Genomic DNA, 16,965 nt, shown 5'->3' with positions numbered 1-16,965 from the left:
TTCCGGGATCACGATCTAATTCTCCACAACCACCTGATGAGGGAGCGGCGCTCCGAAAGCTAGTGCTTCTAAATAAACCTGTTGGATTCCAATCTGGTGTTGTGTGATTTTTAACTTTGTCCATGGGAAACTCATGAGTTGTGGGACTGGTAACAGTTGTTATTTTGTGATCCTGATGAAGGGCTTTTGGCCGAAACGTCGATTTCGCTGCACTTTGGCTGCTGCCTGAACTGCTGTGCTCGTCCAGCACCACTAATCCAGAATCTGGTTTCCAGCATCTGCAGTCATTGTTTTTACCATTTTGTAATCCATTCCAAGTGATAATTATCCTCTGCGCAGACACGGGTGAACAGCCTGTTTTTCTGCATTGTGCGGGATCAGGCTAGCAGCTTTTAAATCCTTATGTTCAGCAGCAGAAGCAAACTATAGATCAGCAATCGTATTCTGAGCGGTACTTCCAGCCCTCGTTAATCCCATTGGTCAACAGAGAGAGAGGGAGAGGATGTCACATCTAAAGTTCATACAGAATAGTTGTTTCGGTTGTTCAGTCAGTTGAGTTGGTTCTGCACTCAGATGAGAACAACAATGGAACACCTTAAATTCAATGAATTTTGATGGGCAAATCGAAACTTGAAGAGATAATGTTCTTCCATTAATAACGTTGGGTGACCCAAATTAGACATTTTTATTGATAGCTCCATAATCATATTCCTGCTGGATTATTTTCTGGGCAAACTATTTCAGATGGGAGAAATTCTGTATCCTTGGAAGGCAGTGAAATAAAAAAAAGACTGTTTAAATCATTTTAACTGTGGACCCACGAGCTCTTGTCCATTAAATCTCTTTCTTTGCAGAAATAGCCCGTGAAAATGTCCATGTCCCTTTAAAATGCAGATTGCCCCTTTAGATATGAGGCCGTTCCGTTAGATGTCGGAATATCTGTTTAAATGGAGCCGTGAGCTTTCCCAATGTAGACAGGGCTCCTCGAAACGTGGCAGTGTCCCCCCCTGCAGCTGCAGAGCGAGACAGGAGAGTTTGTTTTTGTGAATGAGCAGTTGTAGCGCGAGGTGGCTGTTGCTTGGTGACGGTGAGGCTCCCCCGGCCCCGCCCATCCCCCCGTGCAGACGTCACGCGGGGGTGAAGGCGGTTGGGAGGAGAAGTCGCTCGAGCGGGGAAGCGGCGGCCGTTAGGAAAATGGCGCCGTGCGGCCCGGGGCAGACCCCCGTCACTGGTCACCGCCGCCTTCCTGGCGCAGCTGCTGTGTCACGGCCACACCGGCCGGCTGTACAGCAGGCAGGAGCCGGTGACCATTCTGGAGGCGGATGGGGTTAAGGGCCTGTTTGGGAACTGGTCGGCCGCCTGGGTGGTGGAGTTCTACTGGTCGTGGGGCGGCCCCTGTGTCAACTATGGGGCCACCTGGAAGGTACTGGGCCCGGGAGGTGAAAGGTGAGGCAGGTTGTGGGGGGGACGGAGGGGAAGGAATGTGGGGCCTGTCCTGTCATAGTCACATTTTACACTCACTTTCCATCTGTTTTTACTGGCGCTTGTGCTGTTTACCCCTCACTGTTTTATTAATCCTTGAGCTTTTTGCCCTCAATGTTTTTTAATCCTTTGCTGTTTATCCTCACTTTTTAAAAATCCTTGTGGTGTTTACTCTTGCTATTACTTGTGCAATTCCCTAGGGTAGTGTGGAAATACTAGTGAAGGAGATTAGGCTAGTGGAAGTACTGGTGAGGTAGATTATGCACCAGCATGTATATGTTCCTCAGTCACTGAAGGGGTAGGATCCGGTTGAGAATGGTTAGTAAAGCATGTCGTGTACTAAGCCTTGTTAACAAGGACATTAGTTTGTAATTTGTCAAAGTATGCTTCTCATAGAGTTGTACAGACCCTTTGGGCCAACCTGTCCATGCCAACCAGATATCCAAAATAGTGACAGTGTAATGTTGGAAAAACACAGCAGCTCAGGCAGCATCCGAGGAGCAGGAGAATCGATGTTTCGGGCATAAGCCCTTCATCAGGCGAGCGTATGCCCGAAAGGAATCAAAAGATTGCAAATGAAGTGCTTATGCCCGAAACGTCGATTCTCCTGCTCCTCGGGTGTTGCCTGGCCTGCTGTGCTTTTACAGTACTTCACTCTTGCCTCTGATTTCCAGCATCTGCAGTCCTCACTTTCTCCTAGTTGGTTTCAACATTACTGTGAAGCCTCTTCCATGGAAGCCTACCTGGAAGAAGTTCTTCTTCTCCTCTGTCTACAAAGATCTGAGTCCCTCTCTCGCTGTACCCCCCAAGTCCTCTCCTCTGCCCAGAATTTATTCAGCCATGTCCTCAAGCAATTTGACTACCACAGCCATATCTCCTTTCTCATTGCTTGGCTACAGATCCATCTGATCCCACATGGACTCCGGGTCACATTCAGACCAACCCAGTTTGGACCTGAACAGGATACCAAGTACACACTACAAAACCTTCAACGATTCTCTTCCTGAATCCTCCACTCCACAGTGTCAGCCATCTACTTTACCTGCAGTCTGTCCTGCCCAAGCTCAGAGCCTCACTTTTCCCAGAACTGCAACCCAGATTCTACATCCTCAGAAAAGATTCCTGTTGAAGGGCTTATGTCCAAAATGTCAATTCTCATGCTCCTTGGATGCTGCCTGACCTGCTGTACTGTTCCAACACTCTCAACTCTGATCTCCAGCATCTGCAGTCCTCGCTTTCTCCGAGATAGCCCAAATTAATCTAGTCCCATTTGCCAGCACTTGGCTCATATCCCTCTAAACCCTTCCTATTCATATACCCATCCAGATACAATTACAACATTTAAAAGGTATCAGCCTCCACCACTTCCTCTGGCAGCTCCTTCCATACACGCACCACACTGTGCATGGAAATGTTGCCCCTTAGGTACCTTTTACATCTTTCCGCTCTCAACCTAAACCTATGCCCTCTAGTTCTGAACTTCACCCCTACAGCGGGGAAAGCACAGAGATTGAGCAGCCATACAAAATGCCAAGACAATAAAATGTCAAGCCGTGTGGGGAAAAAAAAGTTGTGGCTCTACCCTTTTTTCTCCTCTTGGTATTTGGACACTTAAAATCTGTCAGTCACACTAGAATCGCCACAGAGCATATTGCAGGGCGCGTGTTCAGTGGTGTCACCAAAACATTGGGCATGTTCCTTGCTGTCGGCAGAAAAAGTACAAGATCTTCTTTTGATGGACCGATATTGAGCACTGGAGGACCCGAAGGTGACTTGTCCTCTTGCCAATCACAGCTCCCCTACTGTCTGAAAGCAGAAGCTGGACCATGACCTTCTGAAGCTGCTGCTGTTCCACTCTCTCAGAATGAAGATTGAGCTTCAGCCCAGACTGCAACTTCCTTCCTCTGTCTAACATCTGTGAGTACAACACTCTTTTCTCACTCCTATTTCTATTTATTTTTCATTCTGGGGTTTAATTGTTGACTTGCAGCAACCAAAAGGAGAGGGAACAAATCCAGGGAAGGGGCAGACTCAGGAAATGTTGGTCCAGGTCTGTGTCTCAATTGGCAAAATAGACCGGCAGGAGGCTGGAAGAATGCAGCAAGCCAGGCAGCATCAGGAGGTGGAGAAGTTGACGTTTCAGGTGTAACCCTTGTTCCAGACTGGTGATGGGTGTAGGGGAAGATGCAGAACAAGGTTGTGCTGGGGGCAGGGTGGTGAAGTGGAGATAGTTGGAGACAGGTAGAGGGTACAACTTGGTTGATCAGTGGGTGGAAGGAATCTGGTTGGTGGCAAGGAGGAGTGGAATGGGAGGGACTGGGAAGGGAGTCGGGGATGGAAAGGGAGGTTATTTAAAATTGGAAAACACAATGTTGAGGCTTCTGGGCTGTTGGCTGCCCAGGCAGAAGATGAGGTGTTCCTTTAATTTACGGTTTGGTTCGTTGTGGCAATGCAGGAGGCCTAAGGTGGTGATGTCAGAAAGGGAGTGGGAAGGGGAATTAAAATGGGTGGTGACAGGGAGGTCCATTCAGACTCTGCGGCTTCAGCTGTGGACCATTCCTCAAATTTACATTTGGTCTCCTCGATGTAGAAAAGACCGCAATTGACAAACACGTGACGAATACAGTACCGCAATTTGAAGTGATAGCCTTTGCTGTGGGAAAAAAAAAAGAAAGGAGGTGCATTGTTTAAATGCTGACATATTGGGATGTGGAGAAGGTGAGGTCTGCAGATACTGGAGATCAGAGTTGAAAAGTGTGGTGCTGGAAAAGCACAGCAGGTCAGGCAGCATCCAAGGAGTAGGACTGTCCACATTTTGGGCATGAGCCCTTCATCAGAAATGATGTATGGATGTACAAAGGGGGCTCAGCGTCCAGTGAACGCCAGTTGTCAGAAGTTGCAGCAAGCAATGAGCAAAGCAAGTGGTATGTGAGCAAGAGGAATTGAGTTCAGAATTAGGGATGTCTTCCTGCAGTTAGGGGGTCATTGAATATATCCAAGACTGCATTCATCTGATTTTTGAACATCAAATAAGTGAACATTTATGGAGAAAGGCAAGAAAATGATTTTAAGACCGGTATAGGACAGTTACAGAGTCATACAGCACAGAAACAGACCCTTCAGACCAACTAGTCCATGCTGAATATATTCACAAACTCAACTAGTCATAGCTGCCTGTGTTTGGCCCATGCCCCTCCGAACCTTTCCTATTCATGCACTTATCCAAATGCCTTTTAAATATTGTTACTGTACCTGCACCCACCACTTCCTCTGGATATTCATTCCACACAAACCACTCTGTAAAAAAAAAAATCATGCCCCTCATTACTTTTTAAACCTTTCTCCTCTCACCTTCAAAATTTGCTCTCTAATCTTGAAACCCCCACCCAAGGGAAAGGACCTCCGCCTTTCATCTCATCTATCCCCTTCATGATTTTTATAAACCTCTAAAAGGTCACTTTTCAATCTCCTGTGGTCCAGTGAAAATGAGTGTGGTGCTGGAAAAAATACAGAAGGTCAGGCAGCATCCGAGCAGCAGGAAAATCTACGTTTGGGCATAAGCTCTGATGAAGGACTTATGCCCGAATCATTGATTTTCCTGCTTTTCAGATGCTGCCAGTCCTGTGCTTTTCGAGCATCACACTCTGGACTCTGATCTCCAGCATCTGCAGCCCTCACTTTCTTCCAGTGAAAACATCTCAGCCTATCCACCGAGATGGAGGTAGATTCATATCCAGTTATGATCTGTGCAATGCTGGTCCAAGCTTGAAAGACCAAATGGCCTACTCCTGCTCCCAATTCTGACAGTGTCCAGGATGTTAACAGACCACAAGACATAGGAGCAGAAATAATGCCATTCTGCCCATCAGCTCTGCTCCAACATTTAATCATGGCTGATGAGTTTCTCAAGCCCATTCTTCCACTTTCTCCCTGTAACGCTCAATCCCCTTGATACTCAAGAACTGATCTGTCGCAGTCTTAAATTTTCTCAGTGACTTGTCCTCCACAGCCTTCTGTGGCAATGAATTCCATAGATTCACCGCTCTCTGGCTGATGAAGTTTCTCCTTGCCTCTATTCTGAAAGGTTTTCCCGTTACTCAAAGGCTGTGCCATCAAGTCCTAGTCTCTCCTACCAGTGGAAACATCTTCCCAATGTCCACTCTGGCCATGCTGTTCAGTATTCTGTATGTTTCAGTTAGATCCTCCTGAGTGTGGGCCTGGTCATCGGAATGATCCAGACCCTTCAGGATGAGGTTCAGCAAAGTAAAAATGGAGAGAGAGTGAGTGGGATGGAGATTTTCAGCTTCTCAGGAATAAGATAGGAAAGAGTGTTCACTATGAATTATAATTCATTAGATAGGCCGAGGAATAGTAGATGGAGTTTGATTTAGAGAAATGTGAGGTGTTGCATTTTGGAAAGGCAAATTGGGACAGGATGTATATACTAAATGGTCAGGTCCTGGGGAGTGTTCCTGAACCAAGAGACAGGAAGTGTAGGTTCCTTTCCTTGATAGTGGAGTCACAAGTAGAGATGGTAGTGAAGAACGTGTTTGGTATGCTTTCCTTTATTGGTCAGTGGATTGAGTATAGGAGTTGGGAGGTTATGCTGAGGCAGTAGAGGAGGTCATTTTTGGAGTACTGTACACAGTTCTGGTCTCTGTACTATAGGAAAGATGTTGTGAAACTTTCGAAAGGATTTTGAAGAGAGTTACAAGGCTGTTGCCAGAGTTGGTGAGTTTGAGCTACAGGGAGAGGCTGAGTCGGCCAGGAATGTTTTCCCTGGAGCATTAAAGGCTGAGGTGACCTTAGAAATTTCTAAGGTGCATGGATAGGGTGAATAGCCAAGGTTTGTTCCCAGGGTAGGGGAGTCCAGAACAAGAGGGGCATAGGTTTAAGGTGGGCGAGGAAAGGGACCTGAAAGGCATTTTTTTTCAAGCAGAGGGTGGTGCATGTATGGAACAAACTAACAGGGGAAGTGGAGGAGGCTGGTACAATTACAACATTTAAAAGGCATCTGGCTGAGTACATGAATAGAAAGGGTTTAGAGGGATGTGGTCCAAATGCTAGCAAATGAGAGGAAATTAATTTAGGATATCTGTTCGCTGTGGACGAGATGGACGGAAGGGTCTGTTTCCATGCTATATGATTCTAATCGCCTTCGGTGAAAGCAGAAATGTGGTTATGAAGAATGGACTTTTTTGCCCTTACTGGGAGCAAAAGTTACAGTAAAATCTTTCAATTGAGAGACTGCAACTGAGTACATCTGGGATCTTGGTGGGAGATGGGAATTCATTGCACTGTGGAATGCAGCCCTATCCTATCCACACATTTCTGCTGGTGGATGAGACCAGGTGTCCAGATTAGGGGGAGTAGATTTAGGACAGACATTAGGAGGAACCACTATTCCCAGAGAGTCATGAATCTATGGAATTGTTTGCCCATGGAAGCACTAGAGGCAGCTTCATTAAGTATATTGAAGACACGGTTGGATAGGTTTTGCATGGTTGGGGACTTAAGGGTAGTTGGGACAATGCAGGGACGAGGAGCTGAGACGATGGATAAATCAGCCATGATCTTAATAAATGGCGGAGCCAAATGGCCTACTCTTGCTTCTATTATTATGAAACTATAACCTTGCATTTCCCATGGTTCACCATGGCATGTTGGAACCGATGGGCAATGAGTTGAGCATCCCTGAATACTTCTAAGTGCCCGTCACATTCTTCCTCATCTGAACAGATCCTGTGTATGCGTAGGGCTTGTCCATAAGGGGATGGCTGTTTTGGGTGGAAGCTGGAGAAGTGTAGCATCGTGAGGTTATGCGTGGTTTTGAGGTTGTGTGTGGTGCTGAGTTGCTGCCCATCCTTGATGGAGATGCAGGTGTCCAAGAATGAGACAGATAGTAGAGAATAGTCCAAGATGAGTTTGACGATGGGATGGAACATGTTGATATCACTGTATAGCTTTTTCCGTGACTCCTCTCCATGCATCCAGAAGAAGAAAATGTCGTCAATGTACCTGGTGTATAGTGTTGGTTTGAGGCCCTGCGTAGAGAAGTCGTCTTGTTTGAACCAATGCGTGAAAATGTTGGCATATTGGGGTGCAAATTTGGTCCCATGGCTGTTCTGTGTGTCTGGATGAAGAACTGGTTGTCAAAGGTGAAGATGTTGAGATCGAGGATAAAGTGGATGAGTTGTAGGATGGTGGTCAGAGATTGGCAATTGTTGGTGTTAAGTAATGAGGCTGTTGCCGTGATGCCGACATTGAGACTACTGGTCTGTGGGTGCTGAGTTTCTGTAAGAAATCTGTAGTGTCGTGACAGAAGCTAGGGGTTCCATGAATGATGGGTTTCAAGATGCCTTTGACATAGTTGGAGAGATTCTCACACAGTCCTATTGTCAGGGATGTGCAAGTTAGGATGGATTAGCCATGGGAAATACAGAGTAAGGGGGTAGGTATGGGTGGGATGCAAAATAGAGGGCCAGAATGGGCCGAACGACCTGCTTCCAAGTTGTCAGGATTCTATGACGCCCCCAACGAAGGAGAATTGTATCTGCATCTATCCTGTTAAACCCCTTTCAGAATTCTACTAGTTTGAATAAGATGACTTCTGGTTCATTGAGGTATACAGCACGGTCCAACCCCTTCATGCTGACCAGGATTCCCAAATTAAACTCGTCCCATTTGCCTGCATTTGGCCCATATCCCTCTAAACCTTTCTCTTCATGTACCCATCTAAATGTCATTTAAATGTTGTAGCTGTACCTGCATCTACCATATCCTCAGCAAATTCATTCCACATGCAAGCAACATTCTGTCAAAACGTTGCCTTTCAGGTTCCTTTTAAATCTCCCTCCTCTCACGTTAAAACAATATGCCCCCCAATTTTGAGCACCCCGACGTGAAGGAACAGCCCTTTGCTATAATCCTTACCTGCACGCATCAGATTTTATAAATCTCAATGAGGTCACCCCTAAATTTCCTGTGCTCCACCCTCTCCTTATAACTCAAACCCTCCAGTCCTGGTAACGTTCTGGTAAATCTTTACCGAACCCCCTCTAATAGAGTTCTTCCTATAACAGGGTCACCAGAACTGTACTCAGTATTCTAAAATGGCCTCACCAACATTCTGTACAACCTCAACATGATGTCTCAACTTGGAAACTCAACAGCGTGAACAATGAAGGCATTTGTGCGAAATGCCTTCTTAACCACCCAACCTACCAGTGATGCAACTTTCAAAGAACTGTGTACCTGAACTCCTACTCCTCCATGTCTCTCTGTTTTACAACATGACCCAGCAATCCCTCACTTTTATTCATAACACACACACAAACACCCCAACACTCCATCACACAAACTTTACCAAGCATGTGCACATGCTTGCATGCACTCTCCACACAAATCCACATGCATACAGAGTCTCTCATGCATGCGCACACAAACTCAGCTCTGTGGAGTGACTTTGTATTGGCAGAATTATATTTGCAGATTCATTCAATTTTGCTCAAAAAGCACACAATTTGCAGGCAGTCAATCCATGTAATTTTTATAAATTCCTATTTTGGAAATAGAACCACTCTGATTCAAGATTGGAATACTGACAGACTCAAGCACTTTTCATGGATTGTTTGAACTGAGATCCCACCTTTTTTTAAAATAAAACCTTATGTCATCTAGAGAACGTGACTTAAAAGAGAAGCGAGTCAAACAGTCAGGGCAGGCAGGGACAAGGTAGGACTAATAAATTAAACTGCATTTATTTTAATGCAAGGGGCCTAACAGGGAACGCAGATGAACTCCGGGCATGGTTAGGAACATGGGACTGGGATATCATAGCAATTACAGAAACATGGCTCAGGGATGGGCAGGACCAGCAGCTTAATGTTCCAGGATACAAGTGCTACAGGAAGGATAGGAGCAGAGGCAAGAGAGGAGGGGGGCGGTGGTAGGGGGTGGCATTTTTGATAAGGGATAGCATTACAGCTGTGCTGAGGGAGGATATTACCAGAAATATATCCAGGGAAGCTATTTGGGTGGAACTGAGAAATAAGAAAGGGATATAACCTTATTGGGATTGTATTATAGACCCTCTAATAGTCAGAGGGAAATTGAGAAACAAACTTGTAAGCAGATCTTAGTTATGTGTAAGAAAAATAGGGTGGTAATAATAGGGGATTTTAACTTTCCAAACATAGACTGGGACTGCCATCGTGTTAAGTGTTTAGATGGAGAGGAATTTGTCAAGTGTGTACAAGACAATTTTCTGGTTCAGTATGCAGATGTACCTACTAGAGAAGGTGCAAAACTTGACTTACTCTTGGGAAATAAGGCAGGGTAGATGACTGAGGTGTTAGTGGGGGAGCACTTTGGAGCCAGCGACCATAATTCTATTGGATTTAAAATAATGATGGAAAAGGATCGACCAGGTTGTAAATTGGAGAAAGGCCAATTGTGACGGTATTAGGCAAGAACTTTTGAAAGCTGGTTGGGGGCAGATGTTCGCAGGTAAAGGGATGGCTGGAAAATGGGAAGCCTTCAGAAATGTGGTAAAGAGAATCCAGAGAGAGTATATTCCTGTTAGGGTGAAAGAAAGGCTGGTAGATATAAGGAATGCTAGATGACGAAAGAAATTGAGGGTTTGGTTAAGAAAAAGGAAGCATACGTTGTGTATAGTGAATCCTTAGAGTATAAAGGAAGTAGGAGTATACTTAAGTGGAAATCAGGAGGGCAAAAAGTGGACATGAGGTAGCTTCGGCAAGTAGAATTAAGGAGAATCCAAAGAGTTTTTACATACATATTAAGGACAAAAGGGTAACTAGGGAGAGAATAGGGCCCCTCAAAGATCAGCAAGGCGGTCTTTGTGTGGAGCTGCAGAAAATGAGGGAGATACTAAATTAGTATTTTCCATCAGTATTTACTGTGGAAAAGGAAATGGAAGGTATAGATTGTAGGGAAATAGATGGTGACATCTTGCAAAATGTCCATATTACAGAGGAAGAAATGCTGCATGTCTTGAAACCACCTAACAGTGGATAAATTCCCAGGACCTGATCAGGTGTACCCTCAACTCTGTGGGAAGCTGGAGAAGTGATTGCTGGCCCTCTTGCTGAGATTTGTATCATTGATAGTCAACAGGTGAGGTGCTGGAAGACTGGAGGTTGGCTAACGTGTTGCCACTGTTTATGAAGGGTGGTAAGGACAAGCCAGCAAACTATAGACCAGTGAGCCTGACCTCTGAGGTGGGCAAGTTGTTGGAGGGAATCCTGAGGGACAGGATGTACATGTACTTGGAAAGGCAAGGACTGATTAGGGATAGTCAGATTGGGGTTTTTTGAGGAAGTAACAAAGAAGATTGATGAGGACAGAGTGGTAGATGTGATGTGTATGGAATTCAGTAAGGCATTCGACAAGGTTGCCCATGGGAGACTGATTAGCAAGGTTAGATCTCATGGAATACAGCGAGAACTAGCCATTTGGATACATAACTTTCTCAAAAGGTAGAAGACGGAGGGTGGTGGTGGAGGGTTGTTTTTCAGACTGGAGGCCTGTGACCAGTGGAGTGTCACAAGGATCAGTGCTGGGTCCTCTACTTTTTGTCGTTTACATAAATGGTTTGGATGTAACCATAAGAGGAACAGTTAGTAAGTTTGCAGATGCCTCCAAAATTGGGAGTGTAGTGTACAGCGGAAGAGGGTTACCTCCGATTACAATAGGATCTTGACCAGATGGGCCAATGGGCTGAGAAGTGGCAGATGTAGTTGAATTCAGATAAATCTGAGGTGCTGCATTTTGGGAAAGCAAATCTTAGTGGGACTAATACACTTCATTGTAAGGATCAACCAGGCAAAAGTGAGGACTGCAGATGCTGGAAACCAGAGTTTCGATCAGAGTGGTGCTGGAAAAGAGCTCTATTCCTGATGAAGGGCTTTTGCCCGAAATGTCGATTTTCCTGTTCCTTGGATGCTACCTGACCTGCTGTGCTTTTCCAGCACCACTCTGATCTAAAGACTTAATGGTAAGGTCCTAGGGAGTGTTGCTGAACAAAGAGACCTCGGAGTGCAGGTTCATAGCTCCTTGAAAGTGGAGTTGCAGGTAGATAGGATAGTGAAGAGAGCTTTTGGTATGCTTTCTTTTATTGGTCAGAGTATTGAGTACAGGAGTTGAGGTCATGTTGCGGCTGTACAGGACATTGGTAGGGCATTGTTGGAATATTGTGTGCAATTCTGGTCTCCTTCCTATCGGGAAGATGTTGTGAAACTTGAAAGGGTTCAGAAAAGATTTACAAGGATGTTGCCAAAGTTGGAGGATTTGAGCTATGGGGAGAGGCTGAACAGGCTGGGGCTGTTTTCCCTGGAGAGTCGGAGGTTGAGGGGTGACCTCATAAGAGGTTGACAAATTTATGAGGGGCATGGATAGGGTAAATAGACTAAGTCTTTTCCCTGGGGTCAGGGTGTCCAAATCTAGAGGGCATAGGTTTAGGGTGAGAGGGGAAAGATATAAAAGAGACCTAAGGGGCAACTTTTTGACTCAGAGGGTGGTGCATGTATGGAATGAGCTGCCAGAGGAAGTGGTGGAGGCTGGTACAATTGCAACATTTAAGAGGCATTTGGATGGATACATGAATAGGAAGGGTTTGGTGGGATACGGGCCAGGTGCTGGCAAGTGGGACTTGATTTGGTTAGGATATCTGGTCGCTGTGGACAAGTTGGACCGAAGGGTCTGTTTCCATGCTGTACATCCCTATGACTCTATGTTCTGGGATTTACATATTAATGATCTGAAACCTGCAACCCGTTTTAAAAGAGGAAAGACTGAATAGCAACCTTAGGTTGTTCAATATATCCTATCAGTTGCATGACACTGTGATCTTTTGCTATAAAATCTGTCTTATGCTCATGCACCACAGCTCCCCGATGAAGGAGCAGTGCTCAAAAAGCTAGTGCTTCCAAATAAACCTGTTGGACTGTAACCTGGTGTTGTGTGATTTTTAACTTTACCCACCCCAGTCCAATACCGGCACCTCCACAACATTTTTAGTGAACACAGCCCACACCTCCTGGTGCTGCCAGGAAACATTACAATGCTGATGAAGCGAAGCACTCTGCACTCCTGAAAAACTTAGAATTTCAAATAATACTAGCTACTCATTCACTGCTTCTGCTGATACATGACATTGGAAACTCTGTGCAAGGAGGCTGAAAGAAAGGAGCAGCTTTAAAACAAATCCTCTTGGAGTTCAAAGCTTTCAATGAGAGTCTAAGCCAGTTGATAAGTTCAGGTAACCTTTCTTGCGAACCAACTTTGTTACAGCTTCAAATCCCCTCAGCAAAAAGGCACAGAAAAGATAGCTGTTTTTAATCAGCTCAAGGTCAAAGCTCACACACTCCCCATTCCACTTTCTTTACTATTGGTCGCCACCGAGTTGTCCCTTTGTAATCGGATCCTTGGTACAGCCGTAACCCGGAGGAGGTGTTGCCTCATTCAGCAATTTCACCCCATACACTGCATCTAAGTCAGTTTCTTCCCACTCGTTTGCCCAAATGGGACAGTGTTGAGTCATCCATATTGCTGTGGGTTGGCAGGGCACAGGCAAGGGTAAAGCCCTTACCGCACTCTGAGCAGCTGAAGGCCTCTCCCTGGCGTGGACCCACTGGTGCCTCAGCAGAACGCATAACTCACTGAAGGCCTTCCCACACTCTGTGCAGAGGAACAGCCTTTCCTGCAGTCTCCACACTTCCATGGTTTGTCCATAGGGCAGGATTCCTCTGGTTTCTCCATGGCCAAAGCTGTAGCCGCACACAAGTGAGTGAGTGTATAGCAACTTCGTGCCATGAATTCCTCTTTCCGGGCTGTTTCAGGTTCCACACTCCAAGGTCATGTTGCGGCTGTACAGGACATTGGTTAGGCCACTGTTGGAATATTGCATGCAGTTCTGGTCTCCTTCCTATCGGGAAGATGTTGTGAAACTTGAAAGGATCCAGAGAAGATTTACAAGGGTTGGAGGATTTGAGCTATGGGGAGAGGCTGAACAGGCTGGGGCTGTTTTCCCTGGAGCATCGGAGGTTGAGGGGTGACCTTATAGAGGTTTACAAAATCATGAGGGGCATGGATAGAATTAATAGACAGTCTTTTCCTTGGGGTTGGGGAGTCCAAAACTAGAGGGTGTAGGTTTAGGGTGAGAGGGGAAGGATATAAACGAGACCTAAGGGGCAACCTTTTCACACAGGGTGGTACGTGTATGGAATGAACTGCCAGAGGAAGTGGTGGAGGCTGATATAATTGTAACATTTAAAAGGCATTTGGATGAATAGGAAAGGTTTGGAGGGATATGGGCCAGTGCTGGTAGGTGGGACTCGATTGTGTTGAGATATCCGGTCAGCATGGGCGGGTTGGACTGAAGGGTCTGTTTCCATGCTGTACATCTGTCTCTTATGATAATTGGTAAACAAGTTAAGTCATAAAGGTTAGGTCATCTTTATCCTGAGATACAAAGGACTTGCAGCTTGCAGAATGTGGTTAGTACTTTCTCATCGGTCTACTTCTGCATTCTAATGGTTTTAGTAGTTATTTATACAGCTATAGACACAAACAGCAGCTCGTCACGTAGCAATGCAGAAGCAATCTTGTGCAGCTCCTTCAGCCATTTTATCCTACCTTCCAGAGGCCCCATATCCTCTCACTCTCCCTCCATTCTCACTTTGTTGAACCTAATCCCATCTCATCCTGAAGTGTCTGGTTCATGCTGATTAACAGGTGTCACAAAGCTAGTACCTTTTTTTCCTGAAAGATGTTCCTTGGCTCAAGGAGACTGTGTCTTTGATTTTTTTTTCCCCAGAGGGATAATAAACTGGGTCAATCTCCGATCAGTCTGCTTTGGTACAGAGATGAAAAGGATTTTAAGATGCCTTTTGTTTATATGTAAACTGATGAGATTTCAGGCCAAAGTGGTCATATTTTAGAAGTGGCCTGTATATTTAAAAAAAAGGGGGCGTAGTCAGCTCTTGAGCTGAGCAGTTTTAGTTCATCTTGAACTGGTTGGAAGCTGTGTGGCATTGCTCTCTCGCGCGCTCTCTACTTCAATCTGTAGGCATGTGTTCTATTTATACTGATTTTCAGATTGAGTTTGCTTATTGGGACTGTTGTATATATTCAAACAGCATAATTACTTTCTAGTTGGATAGGCTGACCTCTGTAGGTGTTCTTTATTCTGATCTTTGTGTTTAATGATGTAATTTTATGAATAATTCTCCGTTTTAAAATCTAGTCATCAACCAAGCAAACTTATTCCAGGTAATTTTTACTGTACACTTACCAAAACAAATTGCAAAGTCATGGTGTGGGGCTGCCTGCTTAAGAATGTTTTGCATGGTCTGGTTTAGTCCATAACACAGGCCCACACACAGGGAGATCTAATTGAAACATACCGAACACTGAATGGCCTGGGCAGAGTGGACGTTGGAAGATGCTTCCACTGACAGAAGAGACTAGGAACCGAGGCCACAGCCTTCGAGTAAAGGGAAGACCTCTTAGAACAGAGATAAGGAGGAACCTTTCAGCCAGAGAGTGGCGAATCTATTGAATTCATTGCCACCGATGGCTGTGCAGGCCAGGTCACTGAGGATATTTAAGACCGAGATAGATAGGCTCTCCAGTATCAAGGGGATCGAGAGTTACGGGGAGAAAGCGGGAGAATGGGATTGAGAAACTTATCAGCCATGATTGAATGGTATGAAGATACCTGATGGCTGAATAACCTAATTTTGTGCTCCAATGTTTCATGGTCTCTTGCTGTCCTTAGACTCATGAGGGTGAGAATTGGGAGCAGGATGCCATTTGGTCTTTCGGGCCTGCACCAGCATTGAACAGATCATAACTGGATATGAATATACCTGCATAGGTAGATATGCTGGGACATTTTTCACTGCAGCACAGGAGGTTGAGAGGTGACCTTAGTTTATAAAGTCAAGAAGGGATATTGATGAGGTGCGTGGCAGATGCTGTTTCCTTCGGGTGGGGGTTTCAGGATTAGGGAGTACATTTTTAAGGTGAGAGGAGAAAGATTTAAAAAAAAAAGACATGAAGAGTACTTTTTTCTTTTGATTCCACACACAAACCACTCTCTTTCAATGTCCTGAGGAAATGGTGGATGCAGGAATAGTGATAACATTTAAAAGACATTTGGATAAGTGCATTAATAGGAAAGGTTTGAAGGGATATAGGCCAAACTAGATGGGATTAGTTTAGTTTGTGAATATAGTCAGCATGAATTAATTGGACTGAAGGGTCTGTTTCTGTTCTGTATTACTCTGCAACTGTTCTGTACTGGTCTTCAAAACTTTTTTTTTAATTTCCCCCATCACCATCCACTTTGTTGTTCAAAAATCAGATGAACTCAGCCTTGAATATATTCAATGACCCCCTAACTGCAGGAAGACATTCCTACTTCTGAACTCAACTCCACTTGCTAATATACCACTTGCCTTGCTGAATGCTTGTTTCACCTCTCTGACAATTGGCATTGACTAGGGTAGAAGGACGCTGAGCCTCCTTTGTACATCCACACATCATTCCTGTTGAAGGGCCCATGTCTGAAACGTCGACTCTCCTGGTCCTCGGATACTGTCTGACCTGCTGTGCTTTTCCAGCGCCACACTTTGACTCTTAATGTCTAGCATCTACAGTCCTCACTTCCTTCACATCCCAATGTGTCACTTTTAAACAATGCAACTCCTTTCTGATTTTTATTCCACATTAAAGGCTACATTATCACATTGTGGTAATGCAATTGCCATGTGTTTGCCAACTGAGAACAGACCTGGACCAACGTTTCCATAGTCCGTCCTGGATTCACTCCCTTTCCTTTCACTTGCTGTAAGTCAATAATTGAAGCCCAGAATGCAAAACAAGAAATGGAAATGAGAGTGTGTACCTCACAGATATTGGACAGAGGAATGAAGTTGCACTCTGGGGTCGCAGCTCAACCATTCAGAGATGAGCAGCTTCCAAAGCTCATGGTCCGACTTCCGCATTCAGAGAATGGGGAGCTCTGACTGGCAGGAGGTCCGGTCTCTTTCCGATCCTCCAGGGCGCTCTATTGGTCCATCAAAAGAAGGTCGCAAACCGTTTGTGTGGAAATCTAGGAGTATACGCAGATTTTTGCTGACACCGAAGAGCATAAGCAGTCCTTTGCTGCCCCTGACTCTTGTCCGACATAGTTGGAACCTATATCACAAGACTAGGAATACACCACTCACCCATTACAGCCTATACCTAACTGCACATATTTCAGTGCAGATTCAGAAAAGTGCCTGCAGCTTTTTAATAAAATTGAAGATGCTTTAATGATGTTTCTGAATATATCACTTTGGGCTATTCTTCATTTTAAAGATCAGCCATTTCTCATGCACCCCCATCTCTCATATAGACTCATCAACATCCATTCTCTCTCTTTCTCTTTAGAAAGTCTTGATACAGCAATCA

The sequence above is a fragment of the Hemiscyllium ocellatum genome (genome assembly GCF_020745735.1).
Source record: "Hemiscyllium ocellatum isolate sHemOce1 chromosome 27 unlocalized genomic scaffold, sHemOce1.pat.X.cur. SUPER_27_unloc_9, whole genome shotgun sequence".
Classification (NCBI taxonomy): Eukaryota; Metazoa; Chordata; class Chondrichthyes; order Orectolobiformes; family Hemiscylliidae; genus Hemiscyllium; species Hemiscyllium ocellatum.
Note: the sequence above shows the minus strand (reverse complement) of the source record.